We start from the raw sequence: 21,836 nt of genomic DNA, 5'->3' as shown, positions 1-21,836 counted from the left end.
CAGCAGGTGAAACTGACTCCTGGCCCATGGCACTGACACTGAGTCAGGTAGGATGTAAAGCAACCATACCTAAAAGGATAAAACCCAGCTTTAACTGCTCAGGCCAATTTTTTAAAAAATATAAAGTTAATTTAGAACCAAATGAGACTTTTTCAACAGTACCCCTTTTTACTAGTGCAATCCCATACATGCCTCCTCAGAAGTAAGTACTATTGAGTCCAGTAGGTTTTACTTCCAGGTATGTGTGCATAGGATAGAAGTTCAAGTAGGTATTTCCCCATTCCACTTGGATATTGCCCCAACATATGCAATGGAAGGCAAATCTGAAGGCCAAATGCACAAAATATATGGAAATAGCGTTCATGTAGTCTTCTATTCCATGAGGAATGCGAAGCTTTTAAAAGAACTGGCTGAAATGAAGACTCTGTGCTGGGAATGAGTTTGTTTGCAATTTTTATGCCTCCAGGGAAGATATTTCCCCTAGGAGCAGGCAGCGCTGAAATAATTTGTTCTGGGAAACCAAAAAGTGATAAGGCCTTTTCAAACATTTTTATTTAAAGGACAGGTGTTTGATTATACTATCTGAGATTTATCAATATAATGTATATTTAATCATTATGAAAATACATTCATGCTTGTATTTGGGTTATAACCAATATTAGTCATACTCAGAGGAGGACTACAACAATTAATGGGCATGATCAAGGTCTCTTTATTTCTGTGGGTCTGCTCTGGGTGTATATTAGTTGGATACAATACATTATTTCCATATACAGTGGTACCTCAGTTTATGAACGTAATCCGTTCCAGAAGTCCGTTCTTAAACCGAAACTGTTCTTAAACCAAGGCATGCTTTCCCTAATGAGGCCTCCCACTGCCGGTGCCCTTCCACCGTTTGGCTTCTGTTCTTAGACCGAGGTAAAGTTTGCAAACCGGGACACTACATCTGGTTTTGCAGAGTTCTTAAACCAAATAGTTCATAAACAGGGGTGTTCTTAAACCGAGGTACCACTGTATCTAACAAAAAACTAAAATAATGGGGAAAATCTGGAGCAAACCTTACTTACAAGAGTAGGAACAGGGTAATAGTGTATAAGAAAGTACTGTCTACTCTTAGCTGTGGACCTAAATGAGGAGTCGGTAATTATCTGGTTGGAAAATTAGACCAGGACTTGCCAATCTTCATGGGTGAGTGGCCACTTTTGAATTTTGATAAACTGTTATGGGTGCCCACTACAAAATGACTGCTCTTGGGGTATGGCATAACACAAAATGACATCTACATCTAATTTTTTTGGTGAGAGGGGGATTGTGTTCAACCAAAGATGAACTGTTCTGGAAGCTCTGCTAGTACCATCTTGGTAGTCAAAGATAACCCCACAATTATTGGTAGTTGCTGCAGCAGTGAGTTCATATATGTTTATATATATGTACCCTTATTTGTGGGCTTGAGGGTGCTGGGCTCTGAGCTCAGAAAAGGGAACTATCTGTAAGACTTTGGTATTTGCCACCGATACCCCCATCTAGTCAAGTGAGGTGATGGGAAGTCCTAGACAAAGTGACCTATGATGCTCTGTGTATAAAGAATATGTGCACTTTTGCTTAGGTGCAGACAAGCCATCTCTTCAGTGCAATGTTCATCCTGCATTTGTAAAGTCTAGGAGACCTACACCCATCTTTAATAAAGCACTAGAACTGGCCATTCTGATGTTTTTGACATCCTTCTTTGGTATCCCTGCACCCAACCACTCACAAAATCCCTCCTTTGGGCCAGCAGTTCAGAGCAGGAATACAGGACCACATTGTGTGTCATGCTGCCCATTAGTTAAAAGTTATACCTACATCCACCACTATACTTGTTCAGTGAGCCCACCAGCACTTCATGTGGTGCCTATGAAAGTTTTCAGTAAATATTGCCTCAAAAATCAAAATGCACGAGAGTCTGTTTATTCTTATTGCTCAATTTCTGTTTGCACATTCTCAGCCTCTCATGCACTGAACATGTTCCCCAAAATATGTCCACATTTTATTGGATACCAGAACTGGACACCCACCTTCTGTTCTGTTCTGTACAGAGGAGAGGTGCAACGAAAGATGCAGCACCACAAACATGGTAGCGGCTGATGGGAGGATATATTTTGGGTTGCCTGACCTCCAGGGCTGACCTATACATGCTGCTTGCATGCTTTAGCCCAGCAACAGCTGGCTGCAAATTATTGCATAGATTCCCTTGCTGGGGTCTGCCCTCCTTTCCATTCCTAACCAAACTTTTACACAGCCATGGAGTCCTCTCCCTTATAGAGAGTTACCATGGAAAAAGGAAAGACTGCACTGGAGTGAAGGGAATAGTCCCTAAGCCTAATTACACACATACCAATAATGGGGTGGTACACATACAAAAGGATGCTGGCCAGGGATTCCTTGTAACAAGCAAATACGGGAAAAGGTGAGGCTTTGAGAGAAGCAGCCGCAGCCCCATGTTGCCTCTGGGGCTTTGCTATGTTGCCTTCCCTGAATTGCCTTCTCCAAATCAGCACTGAGAAAGAACTACTTTTATAATAGCATGTAGTTTAGAGAACAAAGACCCATGTTCCAGGAACCATAATGACACAGATTGTGAAAGCATTATCCTTTGCCAAAATCCAGTGCCAAAATCCAGGCCTGTCTTGATTCACGTGCATGGGAACAGCCGTTTGTAGAGGCCCAGAGTAAGTAGCAAAATCCAGCTTGCTCCAGCTTGTTCTTCAGCCCCTGTAAGAAAAACCATTCTGGAAAATGTATCTGTTCTGATATGTGGTTGCTAAGCAGTTGCTAAAAACATCTAGGCTTGATTTTAAGGTTACTGATAGAGAATCTGCAGGGCTTTATTATACCAAGTTTTAAATCTAGCTACTGCATTAAAGAAATGTAATAAATGAAAGGGGAGAAAGGAATTAAGATGTGTTGCTTTTTAAAAACACTATATGTAATAAAGAATATATTATGAACATAAATGACTCCAGCAAGCATTGACTTACTGCACTTTCTCAGTCTATCTGAGTACTCCAGTACAGTATACCTGAAGGAGCGTCTCCACCCCCACTGTTCAGCCCAGACTCTGAGGTCCACCACCGAGGGCCTTCTGGCGGTTCCCTCACTGTGAGAAGTGAAGTTACAGGGAACCAGGCAGAGGGCCTTCTTGGTGGTGGCACCCACCCTGTGGAATGCCCTCCCATCAGATGTCAAATAAATAAACAACTATCTGACTTTTAGAAGACATCTGAAGGCAGCCCTGTTTAGGGAAGCTTTTAATATTTGATGAATTATTGTATTTTAATATTTTGCTGGAAACCACCCAGAGTGGCTGGGGAAACCCAGCCAGATGGGTGGGGTATATAATAATAATACCCCACAACTTCCCCCAGGAAAAAGGCACTGGTGGATAGCTCAGTTTGTTAGAGCATGGTACTGATAACACCAAGGTTGCAGGTTTGATCCCCATATGGGACAGTTGCATATTCCTGCATTGCAGGGGGTTGGACTAGATGATCCTCAGGGTCCCTTCCAACTCAAAAAAAATCTATGATTCTACAAAAACACATGCTTTGCTGCTGAATCAGAGCAAACTGCAATTCAGGTTTTCAGCAGATTGTTGTTCTGATTCGGCAGCATAGAGAGGGTTTTCACAGGGAAAGCGTCAGGGCAAAAATAAGAAGTGCTTGGAAAGCCTGGACCCATCCCTCGAAATGCAGAGCAAATGTAAACAAGCACTTACTAAAACTATTTTTAAATGCAAAATGCATTTTAATTGTGACATTTCCTTAAATTTCCAAATGTGCCCTCTGGCCTGAAAAGGTTGGCAGCCCCTGGTCTAAGTCTTTAATACTAGAGCAACTTTAGCAACTTCAGCTAGTCAAGCGGGTAGCAGATTTAATTGAGCACACACGGCCAATACAAACACCATAACAGTTGGCCTCTATTTTGGGAAAGAGGCCAAGGATCAAAGATCCTGAAAACATTTATATATTGGCACAATATTTTTAATGTCTTCGGAAAAATAAAATTTAAGAAATGAAGGATACAGAAATTCACAACAAAAATTGGCATCAAGAACTGTCTGCAGCACTCACTGACTTCAGTGAGTCAGTGCTTTGGCAGCAAAACGGACCATACTGTAGGGTGACTGGCAAAGAGACAGGAGATGTTATGGACTATCTTTATATGGTGGTTTCTTACATTCAAAGTTTTCTTACATCATGGCTGACACGTACGTAGAAGCACCAGGATTTTTTTCTGCACAGCCACTGCTTACAGCTGCAGCTGTGAGAACACGTAGAATATATTGCATGTGGCCATTGCTACACAGAAGCTCTTCCTGTGCCAATCATGTGGTAATTGTAATGTTGGAAATGCTTTTAATTCAGAACATGCTAGGACCATGTTGTGGTACCCAGGAAGGTACGGTGTATTGTTCTGACAGAGTGAACTTCAGTTTTGTATAGGAAATGTTATGCTGTACTCAATATATGACATTTTCTCTAGGTTGCACACCCTGATCAGTCTAATTTATCAGTCTAATTAGCAGCATCCTACTTTTGTTATACCATGTTTTCCTGAATCCACTCCCCACCCCCCTGCACAGGTTAGCTTGCAACTGTCTCTGCTCTGCTCCATTTAGAGAGAATAATGTTCCTTTGGGAAATAATAGTTCGCTGATTTGAGCATGTTTACTATTGTGATACTTGGCTGTTTCAAACAAGATTCTTTACTGATTGCCAGGAAAAGAAAAGAAAAAATCCCACTAATGGTAGTCAGCCATGCCAAGAACTAAAAGCAAAGAACTTAACAGACCTTGGTTGCTGGGACTGAAGTTTTTCCTATAAAAACTGGACTCAGATCTGCTGGCATAAGACAGGGCATGTATAGTAGCAGAGTTAATGCCAGAGAGGGGCAAAAGGCTAGGGAAACCCATGATGTTGATGATCTTTCAGGTTTCTTCCCTGAACTCTTAGCCTCTTCATTTTAAAAGTCTAGTCCTCTTATTAAGGGAGAGAGAAAATGAAAACAACAAACAAACCACACAAGCAATATACTGTTTAATTGCTCAGTTAGAAGCAAATATGATCCCACATTCAGGTTTTCTAGATAGTGAATGCAAAAAAACAACAACAGTGGGATAACTAACTGATGCTTGTCCACAGCACATTTTCTATGCAAATGCAGAATTAAAAAAAAAATTTAACTACTTATATTTTGTGTTATGTTGTGAATTATAAAACTCCACCCAATGTGCACTCAGTTTTACCTCATCTCTAAGTTTGCTTTACTTGAGCTTTCTTCTTCTTCTTCTCTGAATGCCAAACTGGTTTCATTTTGTGCTGTGCCATGAGGACCTATTATACTCCTTTCCTGTCACTGGGAAAGCCAGGGCATCACTGCAGGCTGTTATCTGAGCGCTGGGAGCTGCATCGTTCTGAAGTGTCAATCAGCTCATCGGAGCTCCCTAAGGAAGGTGCTACATGGCTGCATTGTAACAGTGGCATAGCGTGGGGTGTCAGTACCCGGGGCAAGGCAAGTAATTTGCACCCCCTAACCCGTGGATTTTAGTAGGGGCAGAGAGCTGCGAGTGCGAGCGCGCCCCCCCAGATGTTGCGCCCGGTGCGGCCGGGCCCCCCTGCACCCCCACGCTACGCCACTGCATTGTAAACATTTTGGCAGGTGTCAATACCAGAAGCACCATAGTATTTCAGATTACTCTGGCCCAGGCAAGTTATACGACTTGTAAACAGGCAATGGCCTGTGGCAGAAATGCAGGGAGGCACAGCCCAATGAAGTTAACACAGTTCCTATAAAATCTATCTAAGGAGGCTCTGTCCCTGACTCATTCAAATTCCTATTGAATTTTCTATTATTATTATTATTATTATTATTATTATTATTATTATTATTACATGGGAAACACAGTTTGTTCTGCACAGACGTTTTGTGCATTTTTAAAAGCTAAAAGAACATCGCTCTGCTGTAAATCTTTGAACACCTCCACCCCTCTGCCCATTTTTGAATTATTTAGCATCTCCTGTCAACTTATAAAGTTAATTAAGGCAGTCAATACTGAGCTTCGATGTGAAGCAAGAGGGTCGCTGGGAAGAAGACAACTGGAAACCACCCGACCTTCCTTTGTCCTTCTAGAAATGCTCTAAGTGGACTGCATTGTAACTGACAGACTTCCTTAATGGTACTGACAAGCCCCAACCAAACACTGGGTTCAAAGCAAACATGCCTTAATGTAAAGAGACGTGTGAGCACAGTGATGCAGGCCCAAATGTAGCACACAGCAAGTCCTATAAGAAGGGTCTCCTCGGGAAACATGAACACTCTCTCTACAAACTAACTAAAAAAGGTGACAAGGCTTGAACAAACGCAGCACTGTGGCCCTGTTACAGGACTGCTAAGCAGGAAAAAGAAAGAAAAGCAAACAGAAAGAAAGAAAGAAAGAAAGAAAGAAAGAAAGAAAGAAAGAATTTAACAGCAGCTGGATCTTCAGAGAGATCAGTGGGTGAAAATTTTGCAACATGGAGATAAGCATTATCACTTGCTCCTGTCTGAAGATCAAGCTACAGTTAAAAGGGAGAGAAGCAGAGACTGGTGGGGAAAAAGAGGCAGCTTTATTCTATAGCAAATAGATTATGCTTTATTGAGGCATGCGCTTTTTACAAGACAAACTGCCCTTTGGGTGCAAGGAATAAGAAACTAGGAAAATTGGAAGACCCGCTGAGGGTCATCTAGTCCAACCCCCTGCAATGCAGGGATCTCAACATGCCGTCCCCCATCCAATCTGAAACCATACTGGACCCTGCTTAGATTTGTGAATGTGCTGGCAGTTTTATTGCTGGACCACTAGGATATTTGAAATATTTGAAAAAGCAAGAAACAATAAGCCCCAGCAGAAAATTACCCATACCTCACTATACAAAATCAACCAAAAATGCAAACCTAGAGCAGCGCACAAAGCATTACTTAAAGGGCTTGGTTTTTTAAAAAAATATCCACAGCAATCAAACTTTTCAACATGTGCTTAAACACAACCAGAGAAGAAAGAGGTTTCTGTATGTTGTGAAGCTATTGAAAACACAGGATCCCTCTTAGAAAAAAGAAGGCAAACCTCTCGTTCCAATCATATTGGGATGGGGGTCAGCGATCATTCAGAACTTATCCTAGCAAAAAGAAAGCAAATATCTCATTTCAATCATTTGGGGTGGAGGGATAATTCAGAACTTATTTTGTGGCACATAAAAGTCTTAATTCAGCATGGAAAAAAGCTAACTCTTATGGGGTTATTTGCTTCACAGGATATGAGCAGGAAGGAAGTGCTCAGCTTCTAAAAAAGAAAGTAGACAAAACATGCAATGGTATCTCTGTATGGCTGCATAAACAGCAATCGTAAATTGATTCTTGTTCTTTTCGTTACTGTGCATAATAAAAGGTGCTGGAGAGGAGTGTTTTGGACTTTGAAGTTTGCTTTGTGTTTTTGTTTAGAATAAGGTTTGTAATGTTGGGTGTTCACAGCATTTTGAATCCAGAAACTGTTTACCCCACTCAAAACACGTTCATATCTTCTGTATTTCCCCTTTGATAAAACAAGTACCAGATGTGTGCAACTTCAGCCAAGATCAAGACTTGGCTGAGTCCATCATGTTTGTGATGCATGGGATACAACAGAAACCAACAAACAAATTCACCCAAAGCAACATCTGACTGCACTTTGGAATGATGTCCAGATCTTAAATGCTGGTTTGGCTTTAATAATGTTTTTGCTAAAAACATTTTTTGTTTAGGCAAGCCTATGAAGACATGTTTTAATCTGGTTGGTGTGTTTTTTTAATAGCTTATTGCTGATTTTAATTGTTTTTTGAATAGTCGTTTCAGTTGCTGGGAGCTACTGGCTCCGTGCAACATAAAATAGTATTGTTCACCTGCACAGAAATCTGAAGAGACTGAACACCTATTTAGCCTGTGGAGAGCATCTGTGCAAGGCTAAATAGAGCAACCCCTCAACAAAAAAGTCAAACAACATTGTGGTCAGCGTCTACTACTATAGGCCACCACACCAAAGAGAGGATGTGGATCGTGTCTTCCTGCAACACGTTTCAGAGAAGCAAGAATTAGAAGTCACAGAGAAATTCAACTGCCCTGATGTTTGCTTGTTAGACGAACGCTAAGCATGGAATATCGAACACATTCCTGGCATGCACTGCAGAACAACATCCTCTTGCAGAAGCTGGAGGAAGGACTAAGGAGATTAGCTGCCCTCCATTTGATCGTAACCAGTAGTTTGGTCAGTGAGGTTAAATCAGGAAGAACCTGGGTGGGGGGGAGTGACCATTCAACACTGGAATTCTTATAGTTATGGAAAGCTAAAAGTTAGTACTGTATAGGCAAAGATGTATAGTGGATTTCAGGAAGACTAGTTTTAAAAAGCTCAGATACTAGGTAAGATTCCATGGCTAGATATACTAATGGAGAAAGAAACTCAAGATATAAGGCACAATCACAAACGTTTCCAATGAGAAAGAAAAACGGGACACATCTTTAAAAGGCCAGTGAGGAGGGCGAGGGGAAGGGGGGGGGATTGGACTTTGTTTCCTTCGGCTACTTGTATGGATTGTTGCATATCATAGAGGCATGGATATTTCGCCTGTTTGTAAACATATCATTCTTGATTATCCATTGGGGAGTATAATGTTAATTTAGAAACCTAGCAAATACTCTGAGACTCAAGTATCAAGGTACGTACAGTGGTACCTCCGTTTACGGACTTAATTAGTTCTGGAGGTCCGTTCTTAGCCTGAAACTGTTCTTAACCTGAGGCGTGCTTTCGCTAATGGGGCCTCCCGCTGCCGCCGTGCGACTTCCACTTGCAAAGTTCGCTACCCGGGACACCTACTTCTGGGTTAGCGGAGCTCATAACCCAAAGCATTCGTAAGGAGGACAGTACATAACCCGAGGTTCCACTGTAGTTAAAACTCCATTGCACATGTAAGAGATGACATGTCTCTTCTGAAGTTAAAAGACTCCAGACTTCCTTGAGCCTGTAACCTGAGGGGGGGAACATGTGATTCACAAGGGAGAATGTACACTTCCGGGTTGGCGCCTCCGGATAATGGCGGAATTCCTCTGATCGGGAGGAATTTGCTTCGTGGAAATTAGGGTCTGGCCACCACGGCGAAGGCGGGGACCCACAAAAAATCACAGGCGGGAGAAGCCTGTGAACGTGGGATTCGGCTGGCACCTTTTGCGCCTCCCCTACTCGCGGGGAAACCCGGTTTCAGGGATCCAGAGCGACATGGGGTGAGTGGCGCGGTGCTTCGAATTCACTGCTTCTTTCACAGAGTGAAGCCGCATTGCTGTTGCTGGAGAGCGCTGACTTTTTCCTGTGGACAATTTGATTTTAAAACAACTACCCGTGAGTAGAATGGAAAATTGGATTTTTAAACGTCTTAATTTGGCACCGAAACGGGGAGGTTTCAAACAGGAAGTCCGCCTTCCCCTTTTGTAAATAGACTGAAGCAAAGAGGCTGCAAGCTAAAGTCTTGGAAAGCCTTCCGTAAAGGATTAAACTTCCATCGGCTAAAATTATTAAACCCCCCCTTGGAAGCAGGAGAAGAGGGGGGAAATTTTGGATCGTGTAAGCCTGCAGGAGAGAGTGAAGAAAGTCAAATTACCACCGCTCTGAACCTGGAAACGGGCTGCTAGTAAGACTGACGTTTTGGAAATGCTCATTGACTGTGAATAGATCGTTTGTTGACAGCTAGTTAAATAAGAGAAATACATTGTTTCCATTGTCTCCTTCTGCATTTAAAAAGGAGTAAAAGTAACTGAAAATTGAAACTAACTTTATTGCTTGAACTGTGCTTAAAAGGATTGATACAAATAGAAATTGTTTCCCCCTAGAGGAAGCTTTTGAAATTGTTACATGAGCTGAGCTGGGGGAATTTCCAGCTGCAAGATAAAAAACTGTGAGAATCTGGGACTGACCTTGGAGCGTTAAGAATGTTGACAGAAGAAGCCTTAGTGGTTGCATTATGTAAGATAAATGATTCACTGGAACAGCTCCATAAGAAGACGGATGTGATGACTCTAAAAATTGATAACTTGGGACAAAAAGTGACTAATTTGGGACAAAAAGTGAACATTATTACAGAAACTATTCAGGAATCGATACAGGGATCTACTTCGACATGGGAAATTGTGGAGAAGGCGGGGGAGAAAGTTGTTGTTGTTGAACCTAAAGTAGTACAAGTGGAGAGGGAGAGAGCCCCAGCCTTACAGATGTAATTTGATGACTATAAGTCGATGCTTTTTATGAGTGAATTTAGAGAAAGTCAGATTTTGAGGATCGGAGCCCCGCTTGGACTGGAGAAGGAAAGTTGGATAGATCCCTTCATGCAGGGATTTACTGACCTTTGGAACCTGGACTTGGGTCAGGAGGAGACTGGAGTTGTGGGGACCTCCAGATTTGGAGGAACTTTGAAATACGTCCTGAAATATCTTTTGAATCTTAGTTTTAACTATGGAGATTTGGCTGACCTGTCGAGAAGGAATAAAAACATTGCTAGGTGGGAATTTCCCCGAGATCTACTCTTCAGCATCAAAGGAAGGAAAATAAGAACAAGATCAGGAGAAGACAAAGTAAAGTGCATGTATAAATATGAAGAAGACTTGCAGAAGGGACTTGGAAAAGAGTTAAGAGCCTCGGACAGAAGATCACCAGGTTGATGGACTATATGGAATTGACGGAAAAGACTGGCAGAATCCGAGACCAGGGAGAAGAGACGGTGGAAGAATATTGGAAAAAGTTTAAAGTCTATATATAGAAATAATGTAAAATTAATGAGTGTTAGAAAAATGATGGAATGGAATTATATGGCTTTAGTAGAAATGTTATAATGAATTAAGCATAAATAAGTACTATAGTATTAATGGAAAATAAGGTTAAAATATGTTAAGTTAACCATATGACAGAAAATAGAGAAAGATGGAAAGGATTTGCTGAAATAATTAATAGAAATGGAATACAAAAAGGGAGGTGAGAGGACGTCGATGAAACAAGGGAATGAACGAGAGGGTATTGAGATGGTATGATGTGTGTTTTTTTGAATTGTTTTGGCTTTCGTTTTGTTTAATGTGTTAATGTTGTGTTGTGTATTGTTTATATATTGTACTGTATTGTTTTTTCTTTCTTTTTCTTTTTCTTTTCTTTTCTCCTTTTTGTAAGGTTTAAAAGTAATAAATATTTTTTTTAAAAAAAGACAAGGGAGAATGTACATAAACTGGTAGTTAGCTAGGAGGCTGGCAGTTCAAGGTACAGTGGTACCTCGGGTTAAGTACTTAATTCGTTCCAGAGGTCTGTTCTTAACCTGAAACTGTTCTTAACCTGAAGCACCACTTTAGCTAATGGGGCCTCCTGTTGCTGCCGCGCCGCTGGAGCACGATTTCTGTTCTCATCCTGAAGCAAAGTTCTTAACCTGAAGCACTATTTCTGGATTAGCGGAGTCTGTAACCTGTAGTGTATGTAACCTGAAGCGTATGTAACCTGAGGTACCACTGTATACAATAAGGAAAAAGCTTTGTAAGCCTGGCAGATAGGCAAAAGGGCTTCTATTTCACTATAGTTTGGTGAAGAGCAAGAAGTAAACTATAAATGTGCACAAAATGGATATGCTTTAATTTCTGTTTTTAAATCCTCAGTTTTGCATAGTACAAAGACTGTGGCCCAGCGACTGGGAACCTGGGGTCCCCCAGCACTTATGGGAATCCAGTTGCCATCAGTGCCAGTCAACAGGGCCAACAGTCAGGGGAGATGGAAGCTGAAGTTCAACAACATCTGGAGTTCGCCATTCCTACTGAAACCAATAACTTCATAACACTGGAGCCAAGCTGAAGTGGTTAAGCATTCTTTAGATTCCTCCCTGTACATAAAACCTAGGTTTTAAAATTTCAGCAAACCTAAAAATCAAGACACTCTGGCACCCTCTAGCGTCCGGTTCTTAATTTTGCAGCATTAGACAGCAACAATGCAAGACTTTCAAGGGCTGCTTCCAGCATTGCTTGTGTTTTACAAAGCCTGATACAAGTTTGAGAGCAGTTTCTGATGTTGTAACAAATGCTGATGGAAATGTGATCAAGCACTACTTTGGTTTTTATGCTTTTTATGCACCATGGAAGATGCACCAACTATAACTGCCCTCCCGCCCAATCTCTTGAAGGACAGAACACATACGTACACCCCCAAAGTCAAGGTGTGCATGTTTTGTTTTCACACAGAAGCAGCAGCCCAGCTCAGTCACCCTTCTTGCTTTGGTGGCTGTTCCATTCCCTCAACTGGGCAATCACTGAAGTCACCCATCAGAAATCGTCTTATCAAGCTAAGCTCCCCAGTTTACACAGCTCAAATAATTTGGCAGTGTGACTCACATCTGTGCACTGGTTCTCAGTGCCCAGTACTGTTAATGTGGTAACTATCAACATTTGTGACCATTATTAACATTATGAAGACAAATTCTATCTTCTTCCCTACACCCATTTTCAACACTCAAGTAGGGGGGTGTAAAATGATGTGAACCCGGATTGCTCTTGATTAGCATGGAGTGGCTCTGTAAGGGGTCAGAATGTGAAGGTGGTAACCAAATTATATAATATTGGTCTTTGGCTCTGTGTTGCATTTGTAAGATAGTAGCAATTCCCTTTCAATCTGGTCATGATAACAAATTTGTAGCTTCAAGAACTGGCAGTGCCTGGGTGCTTGGTTTTTTTAAATCTTCTGTCCCCATCTTTTTCCTATTGTGTTGTCTTTCAGATGAAAAGCCTGCAGCTAGGATCCATCTTGGGTTTTTTTGCTTATTGATTTTATGTATGTGAGCCATTCTGGGATTTGAGGCTGAAGAATGTAGAATTGCTTAAAATAAATACCCAATCAGGAACAGTCCATGCGATCAGACTCTCTATTATGAAGCAGATTCCTCCACCAGGCTTAACCATGATCAACAATTAAATTGGCAGCAAGGGGAATTAGAGTTACTGAGGAAACTGAGGTTGTCTGATTAATCTAGGATCTGAAGCTAGCTCTAAAGTATGGTTTCAGGTCTTGTGTTAAGTAGAACCCAGGTTAGTCCTGCACATAGTTAATGTTGATTTTGACAGGGCGCTTGTCCCATCTGAGCATTATTTAGCTGTTAACCCAATCCCCAGAATAGTTCCCACCTGCACATTTTTAAATTCATGTATGAACAGCAACTTTGGTTTTTCCCATTTATACTAGTAGGTATCTCTTTTGTGTTTGTCCCTGCCTTCTAATTTGTTGATTCTGTTATGCAAGTTAAGTACTGACAGGGCATGATCACATATAGCTGCTCACGTTTTGTTTTGTTTTTAATTCCCCCTTAAGAAGTGTGCAAAAGCACAGTGTCAAGCAATTGTCATTTGCTTGTGCAGCTTTCTGGTTCTGTGGAAATGTGCGGGATCAAAAGAAAAGTATATATAAAGTACTGTATATAAAAAGGCTAAGCACCTGGCACATCCTTGCTGCCATGCTGGAAAAGAAAGGAATTGTAAATTCTCAGCACACTCTTTTCAGAATGGTGCCCAATAAATCTAGTGTAGAAAGTTTTCTTCTTTTTCTTTGGCAATCACTTGTAGCCGAGTAAGATTGTATTCCATGAACACGGTCTTAACAGTGAGTCTGTAAGTGACTGTGGAGGTCAATTCTGGATCCACACGTCCTTCCAAAGTGGGGGCATAGGTTTCCAGGTGAGAGCTGATCATAGTGAGGGTTTGCCAAACATGCCTTCCTCTTAACACATTTCTCCCTTTTGTCCTGATTTGAGTTCAAGTGTCTTCAGTCCATGACACCTTTGGTAAAGGCTGTTCTCCAACTGGAGCACTCGCAGGCCAGTGTTTCCCTGTTGTCGGTGTTTATACTACATTTTTTTAGATTTGCCTTGAGAGAGTCTTTAAACCTCTTTTGTTGACCACCAGCATTACACTTTTCCTTTTAAAGTTCGGAATAGAGTAGTTGCTTTGGCAGATGATAATCAGGCATCTGAACATGACTAGTCCAATGAAGTTGAGGTTGAAGAATCATTGCTTCGACACTGGTGATCTTTGCTTCTTCCAGCATTAGTTCACCTGTCTTCCCAAGTGATATGTAAAATGTTTCAGAGACACCCTTGATGGAATCTTTCAAGGAGCTAAAGATATTTATAAGTGGTCCATGTTTCACAAGCATACAGTAAGGTTAGACATACAACAGCTTTATAAACAAGCATTTTGGTTTCCCTGCAAATGTCCCGGTCCTCAAACACTCTGCACTTCAATCGGGAGAAAGCTGCACTCATAGAGCGCAGGCGATTCTAGATTTCAGCATTAATGTCAGCCCTTGTGGAAAGATAACTGCCTATGTAGGAGAAGTGATTGACACTTTCCAACGTTACACCATTGAGTTCAATTTGTGGTGCTGCTTGTTGGTACAACACTTTGGTTTTTTGGATGTTGAATGAAAGGCCAAGCTTTTTGAAAGCTTCTGCAAAGATATTTAGGATGGTTTGGAGGTCATTCTCTGAGTGTGCACACACTACGTTGTCATCAGCATACTGAAGCTCTATGACGGATGTTATGGTAACCTTACTCGTTGCTTTCAGTCTACTCGGATTAAAGATCTTTCCATCTGTTCGATATATGATTTCTACCCCGGTGGGATCATGTGAGATCATGGCAATGAAAATAATAGAGTTGGGGTGATAAAACCCTGTTTAACACCTGATCCTACTGTGAATGGTTCACTTTGAGAGCCATTGTCATCTGCGATTGTTGCTGTGATATTATCACAGAGGAGCCGTAGGGTGTTCACAAATATATCTGGGCAGCCAATTTTCAGAAGGACAGTCCACAGTGTCGAAGGCCTTGGTCAGATTGGTGCCCAATATATCTAGTGCAGAAATTTTTAATGTGGTTTGCTTGTGCAGTTATCTGGATTAGTGCAAATCTGAGAGATCAAGAGGGAGGATCCAGGAAATAGTTATTAGCACAGCTGGAAAAGAAATGACAGCATAGAGGAAATAGTGGGCCCAGAAAGGGGAGGAAGAGAAAGCGACAATGGATCCACCCACTCCAAAGCCCCAAGTAAGTTTTGGAGCCCAATTCCCCCCCCCACTCATCCAATTATCTCCATATAGAGTAAACTCAAATTTACTAGAGAGGGACAAACATGGGAGATTGGTACTGTTTGAGGTCAATGTCTTGTGGACTATGCAAATTAAATGGGAATGCAAACAGCTGCAAACATACAGTAAACTCCAGTGGATACAGGCCCTAAATAGCTAACCATGTGTAAGCCTGTCAGAGGAAATTTATAGCTCCAAAAATATTGCTTGGAAACATTACCTTGTTCTCTCTCGCTCAAATTGTCTAACAATGACTACGCAACTGATAGCATTATGTTTGTGTTTTCTAGTGAAACGTTCACCATGACCATAGATTTTTGTCTTTGTTCCCACAACTCGGGAAAGGGACTCACCCATCAATTCTGAATGCCAATTTAAAATGTTTAAAAGTCACATTGGAAGATTTGTGTCACATACACACAATCCAGTTAAAGTACTCCGTTACCACTTTCCCAGTCATGACTTCTGCCAAGGAATCCTGGGAACTGTAGTCTGGAGTCTCCTAACAACTCTCAGCACCTTGACGAACTACAGTTCCGAGTATGTGTTGGACAAAAGCCATGGCTGTGACAGTGGAATCCAAGTGCTTTAACTGGATTGTGTGGGTGTGTTGTTATGTTTTGCTAGGCTCCTTATACCTTTGGATGAATGACGGATATTTGTCAGATTCAGGTTTTCAAACTGCATCATGTTAAAAGTCTCCTTCCTAAAAGGTGATTGTGCAGCAAAGTTTGATTTTCATTTTTTGGAGAGATCACCAAGCCCACCTGTCACTCTTTACTCTAATGTCTATAATTTATGGGAGAACCTCTAAATAACAGAAAGGAGTTACATGAGAAAAGCAAACTTTTGCTTTCAAATTTTATTGAAGGTACCATCTTGAAGTGAAATGTTAAGCTGCAAAAATAGTGAATGTGTGTTTTCCAGCTTTGGTACGTGCTGCTGGCTTTGTTTTTCGTCAATAAAATACAGCCAGGTTTTCAGGACAGAACACAGTCTTCTCTGATCACCGCTTGCTGAGTTCCTGTGACGCTAAGATGGCTGCCATCCTTCAGTTATCACAGTACTGTACCTTTTGTATAGACAGCATCAGCACAGTGATAACTGAGCCAGGGCAGCCTGTCAGTCATTGCCTACCCATGTTCTTAGGGTGACTGGACTTCCATTTACCAGATGCAGATGGCCCCAAGACTCAAAAGCTTTACTTCTCCTCAGCTGCATGTGCAGAAAGATGAAGGTCACAGGGGGCACTGATGCTCGACTCTCGTCACCGCTGAATCTGATGCACACATAATAAATATACAGGAAAATTTGCTTGGAAGCTTATTCAGTAATTGAGCAACCATGCTGCAAGCACTCTAGTTAATTGTTCATGGTATGACTAGATGTATTTTTATACAAACTGCCCAGAGAACAACAACAACAAAAATCACTGGTACGGCATTTATTGACAAAATGGTGGCCGAGTCCTTCCAGAGAGACTGGCATCATGCTCAAAAGACTTCCATTTGTGCAAAAGAACAACACTGTGGTTGAAGAGCTGTTCACACAGGGGCGGGGGGGGGGGACATGGCATGGGTTGTCTTTCACAGCTCTGCTGAAACCAACTGAAATGTTGAGTCAGGATTCAGTGATGCGTAGTTATTAGACTGGCACTCCTACTAGGCCTTATTATGTCACTTTCCTCAGGAAACATTTCACATGAAATCATGTTTTACACAATACCTATTTTTAAAAGCAGTTTTCAGACTTGGAATGGGGAGATCCTGAAAGAAGAATCACCCAATGGACCTCAGTTTGTTTGCTCTGTCACCAGCATGTACTTTCCAGAAACTCCTGAAGATATTTTTGTTTCAACAAGCTTTTTCCAGCTGGATGAAAGGGTCTCTGCCTTAGATGTTCATTTTGTATTGTTTTTCACCTATCTTCAGTAGTTGTTTTGTACTGTTTTTACGGTATGTTTATAAATCACGCTACTCATGTAACTGGGAATCCCATTCAACTCCATTAGACTTGCTTCTGCATAAACATGCCTAGGATTGTGCCATTGGACCATTACTAACAGAACAGGTAGAATAGCAATGGTGTTGCAACTGCAATATTTCAGGCTTCTGCCTTGGGTGCTTGCTTATATTTAAATCTAGCTGTTGTTGTTTTTGTAATTTTTTTTACCTGCTTTTAATGGTTTTTATGGTATGGTTGTAAATCACCTCTGGACCTATGTGAAAAGTAAATCATAAACTAATTAAAAAACACCACCACCACCAAGACCACCAGAGCTGTTATGTCTTGTTTTGACTACAAATCTAATCTAGGTCTCAGAGTTTTAAAATCTAAGCAGATGACTAACTGTGGGGGGGGGGAGGGGGAGGTCCAAACTGTTTTGTCCACAATACATTTAAACTTCTAGGTGCCGAATAAAGAAGGAAGAGTGCAGAATTGCTGTCAGCAAACATTAAAGATCCTCTGGGTTTGCAGTGCCTGGTTTGAAGGTGGAGGGGTGGGAGGCTACAGGAAAGATGCCCTCAGTTGGCCTACCTCTCCCTCCTTGCCTTTCTTCCTCCTCCTATTTCTTCTTATAGCTTATAGCTGCCTGCTCTCTCCAAGAAGAAAGCAAATAGGTAAGATAGAGAGAAGGGAGGGCTGTCAGCTGCTTCTGCCCATCTTCTCACTACCATCACCTGCTTGCTCATCACTTCTGATCCAAAGGACATGTGAGCAGCAGTGCTTAGATGTTATGGCATGACTGGACCCCTAGATTGTGAGCCACTGGAGGTACCCAGTCACATCAACTTCTGACACCCGTCCCAGAAGGTAAAATCATTATTAATTTACATTACTTATAAGTACCGTTTTTTTCGCCCCATAGGACGCACCGGCCCATAGGACGCACCGGCCCATAGGACGCACCTAGTGTTTTGGGGGGGAAATAAAGAAAAATTATTTCCCTCCCAGGTGCAGGGCTGGGGTGGGGGAAGCCCGAAGCTTGGGGCGTGCTGAGCTCAGCGCGCCCCAAGCTTCTGGGTGCCAGCAAGCTCTCCGCTAGCCGTGGGAGAGCCACACAAAGTCGCGCGGCTCTCCCACGGCTAGCGGAGCGCTGCGCAAAGCCCAAAGCTTGGGGCGCGCTGAGCTCAGCGCGCCCCAAGCTTCTGGGTGCAGGCAAGCTCTCCGCTAGTCGTGAGAGAGCTGCGTCTCCCACGGCTAGCGGATAGCTTTCTGAAGCCTGGAGAGCGAGAGGGGTTGGTGCGCACCGACCCCCCTTGCTCTCCAGGCTTCAGCGAAAGCCTGCATTCGCCCCATAGGACGCACACACATTTCCCCTTCATTTTTGGAGGGGAAAAAGTGTGTCCTATAGGGCGAAAAATACGGTACTCCATGCCAACAACAACATTCTCTGAGCAGCTCAGGAAATAAAACATTCTTTAAAAAGCATTCAGCAATACATTAAAAAAAACACTAAGATAAAAGAAGATATACCGTACAACACCTGTAAATTGCTGTTTGCATACCATTTGCTATTCTATGTCTTTTATTCATCATAGCCCAACAGCACAATCCAAGGCAAGTCTACACAGAGGCAAGTCTTATGGAGCTCAATGGGACTTCCTCCCGGGTCTGTGAGTGTAGGATTGTAGTCTTAGGTTAAATAGGGCTTTTGTGACTACCTACTGTAGCATTAATAACTGTTGTGGCACAAAAAAGGAATTTCCAGGACCCAGGGCTCATCTGTGAGTACATCTTTCCAAAAACAATGCAGCAAAACTCTCGGGAACTGATCCCAACAGAACTCTTGTCTCTAGTAGTGTTACTCCCTAATGGAAAGTCAGTGCCATCCAGTGGCTGGTGTGTTGCATTTGTTATGAAACCTGCCAGTTCAAATTTCAGAAAAGAGATCAGAGATGGGGTGACTACTCTAGCCCAGTGGCTAAGAGACTGTTAATGCAATAGGCAGCCTCAGGCAAACTGCAACCCCCCTTCCAGTAACAGGGGGATAAGAATGTGATCTACATTACAGGTCTACCAGAACAGTTACTGAGATGAGGTATGCTAAAGCACTCAGAATATGAAAAAGGTACTGCAGAAGTGCTAAATATTACTAGCAAGTCTTCAGAGCCATGCTTTGTCATGAGGCCCAAGTTCCTGAATAATAAAATACAAAATGCTGAGAAAATATATTGGGCGCTGCAGCGCACTTTCAATCTGAAAAATAGGTACTGCAAACTTTGCATTAGTGAGGAGTGGGAACCTGGGTATGTGAACTCTGAAATAGCAAGGAGCCCTCAATGAAATTTCCTTGTGATAAAGATATAAGAGACCTATTGCTGAAAGGCCGGCCAGCCATCCTTATGTTAGCCAAATGACAAATAATTAAATGAACCTAATAGCACTGTGGCCATTTAAACAGGTGGAAGCAGCAAATCACTGTGTTTCAAATGCTCATGTTACATCAAAAAAACAAATATTACAACTGATGTAATATATACTGATGTAATCACCATTTGCACCAGTGACTATACAAGCAGGGTATAAGGACTTTGTTTCACAAAGCATTTCAAAATGTTTCATCCCAATTCAGGACCTGCCCAATTCAGGCAGCCCATCTCTAATTAGGCAGGGTGATTTTGGGCAGCATTAATATGCATATACATCAATTGCATCCACACACAAACATATAAACTATATAGCTTATCTTCACCCCCACCACCGCCACTTCCTTCTGCTGTCTCCACCTCTATATTTAGATTGTAAGCTTGTTGGGGGAGGGACCTATGTATTGCTTATAGTTCTCTGTTAAGTATCATGTACACTGATAGTTCTGAATAAACAGAAAGCAAACAAGCCGTTTTTAAAAAAATTGTAAAGAAGGAACCCTAGTTTGATTTTCTGCTCAGGTAAGCTTAACCTGATTTACTTATTTACTAATGTGCCTTAAACCACTCCTCCAGCCCCATGGAACAGAAGATTTCATCAAAGGGTTCCTGCTACATTTGGTGCTGCAGACTAGTTTGGACTTTTGTAGTGAAAATTGAGCCTCAGTGCTCTCTGGTTATTCCAAGGAGCTCTGGGACATAACCTCTTACTGTACTCTTACGGGTCTTAACAAACATAGCAAGAAACCAGAGCAAGTCCTGCCTTTGCTAGAAACAGTAGTGCATCAATTACTGGAATGCAAGTAGAATAAAAAAAGGCAACCTGCAGAAAGATGTCAACATTTTCCATATGAAGACAAAAGTTAATGAAAAATTACATAAGAAGATGGCTTATATAAGTCTGGTGATTTAGGATGCCACACAAATCAATGGCTGCTTAGCCATTAACTTCAGCGAGACGTGAACTGTAACCTCAGGCTACGATGTTCCTTGACATTTAGATCCAAAATACAAAATGTTAAACCAGTATCTCTAGAAATGAAAGGAAACAGAACTGCAAATAAATAAATAAATCTGCATCTAAGTTCCCAAACTAACTATGTATGTATACGCCAATGAATGTTTCCATATTACAAGATGGGAATCATAAAGCCATCAAGCAATTGCACAGAGAAATTGCTAGGCTGAATTAGTATTAGAATAAATCTTGCATACTTTGTTAAACACAAGAGGGCAATAAAGAGACAGAAAAAATTCTTGGAAAAATACTTTTAACGTCTTAAAAATAAATCCCAAGCAAATGTTACATAACAGCAGACAGATATTTACACAACGGGATATGAAGCCCCAGCCATCCGATCTTGGTTAGTTGAAACCTGGAGTGATCCGACAAACCTATTTACCCAAATTTTCTGGGTATCTCCCACAAACCCCTGTGCCAGTATAAAAGAAAAGAGGCATGTAACATAATAGCCCCAGATCCAGAGATCATACTGTGTATAAACAGCTGTGCATAAGCTGCAAGATGTAAGATGTGAGGATTTCCTGCACTCACCACAAAACAGATGAGCAAGATATTCAGTTCAGATAGTGATCACCTGTTGGGGAAGGAGACACTGCCTCGAGTCAGTCTCCCAACCCCCCAGGTCAGCACTGTATGCACACTTTCAGGTGTTGGATGTGGGCTTTCCCCCTTGTGTTTGTGCTGGCCAGCAGCCGTAAGAGCAGTTCACACACAGATGGCTGTTTCCAAGTACAGACTTGGCACTCACACTTATCCAGACCTCTTAATACAAACCTGTCATTTTCAGATACGATGGTGCCAGATGTTGGAGAAGCTGAATAACAGGGTTGAAAGAGGCATTCTTACTTGAGACCTACAGCAAGAAAAGCAAAATAACATATTGCCTTGGGGTTTTTTGGGGAGAGGAGAAAGGTCGGAGGCAGTATTTGAATGAGTCTTCATTATGGTATAATTCACATACTCTGCTAATCAAATTCCCCAAGTGAAGAAATAACAGACTCTGAAACTGAACAGAGCTAGGCAACCGACTTCAACTTCCTTACCCATCTTCACATGCCCATCATCTAGTAAGTATAAGTACTTCCCACATATAAAGTATATGTTGTGACTGAACCATAAAGTGAGTTTGCTACTACTCCCAATCTTCCTATTCCAAATAAGCACAATGCAACTAAAGTGAAAAAGTGAATGTCTTGAATCTTGCCATTTAATGCCTATTAGATTGGAATGTGAAACCTTATTTTC

At 41.7% G+C, this 21,836-nt stretch overlaps 1 long non-coding RNA gene across 1 annotated transcript in view; it reads right to left on the bottom strand.

Moving 5' to 3' along the window:
* Window positions 1–118: 118 nt before the first annotated feature.
* The window catches only part of LOC310765760, a 123,965-nt gene continuing 102,247 nt past the window's right edge, over window positions 119–21,836 (bottom strand). Inside the window, exons 6-9 of the long non-coding RNA XR_014549776.1 lie at window positions 21,366–21,444; window positions 11,305–16,476; window positions 8,918–9,115; window positions 119–2,751 (exon numbers count right to left, since the gene is read on the bottom strand). This is a non-coding gene — a long non-coding RNA (uncharacterized lncRNA). The remainder of the gene's footprint in view (window positions 2,752–8,917; window positions 9,116–11,304; window positions 16,477–21,365; window positions 21,445–21,836) is intronic.

This window comes from Podarcis filfolensis, assembly GCF_964270895.1.
Source record: "Podarcis filfolensis genome assembly, chromosome: 6".
NCBI lineage: Eukaryota > Metazoa > Chordata > Lepidosauria > Squamata > Lacertidae > Podarcis > Podarcis filfolensis.
This window is presented reverse-complemented; position numbering and strand designations above follow the sequence as displayed.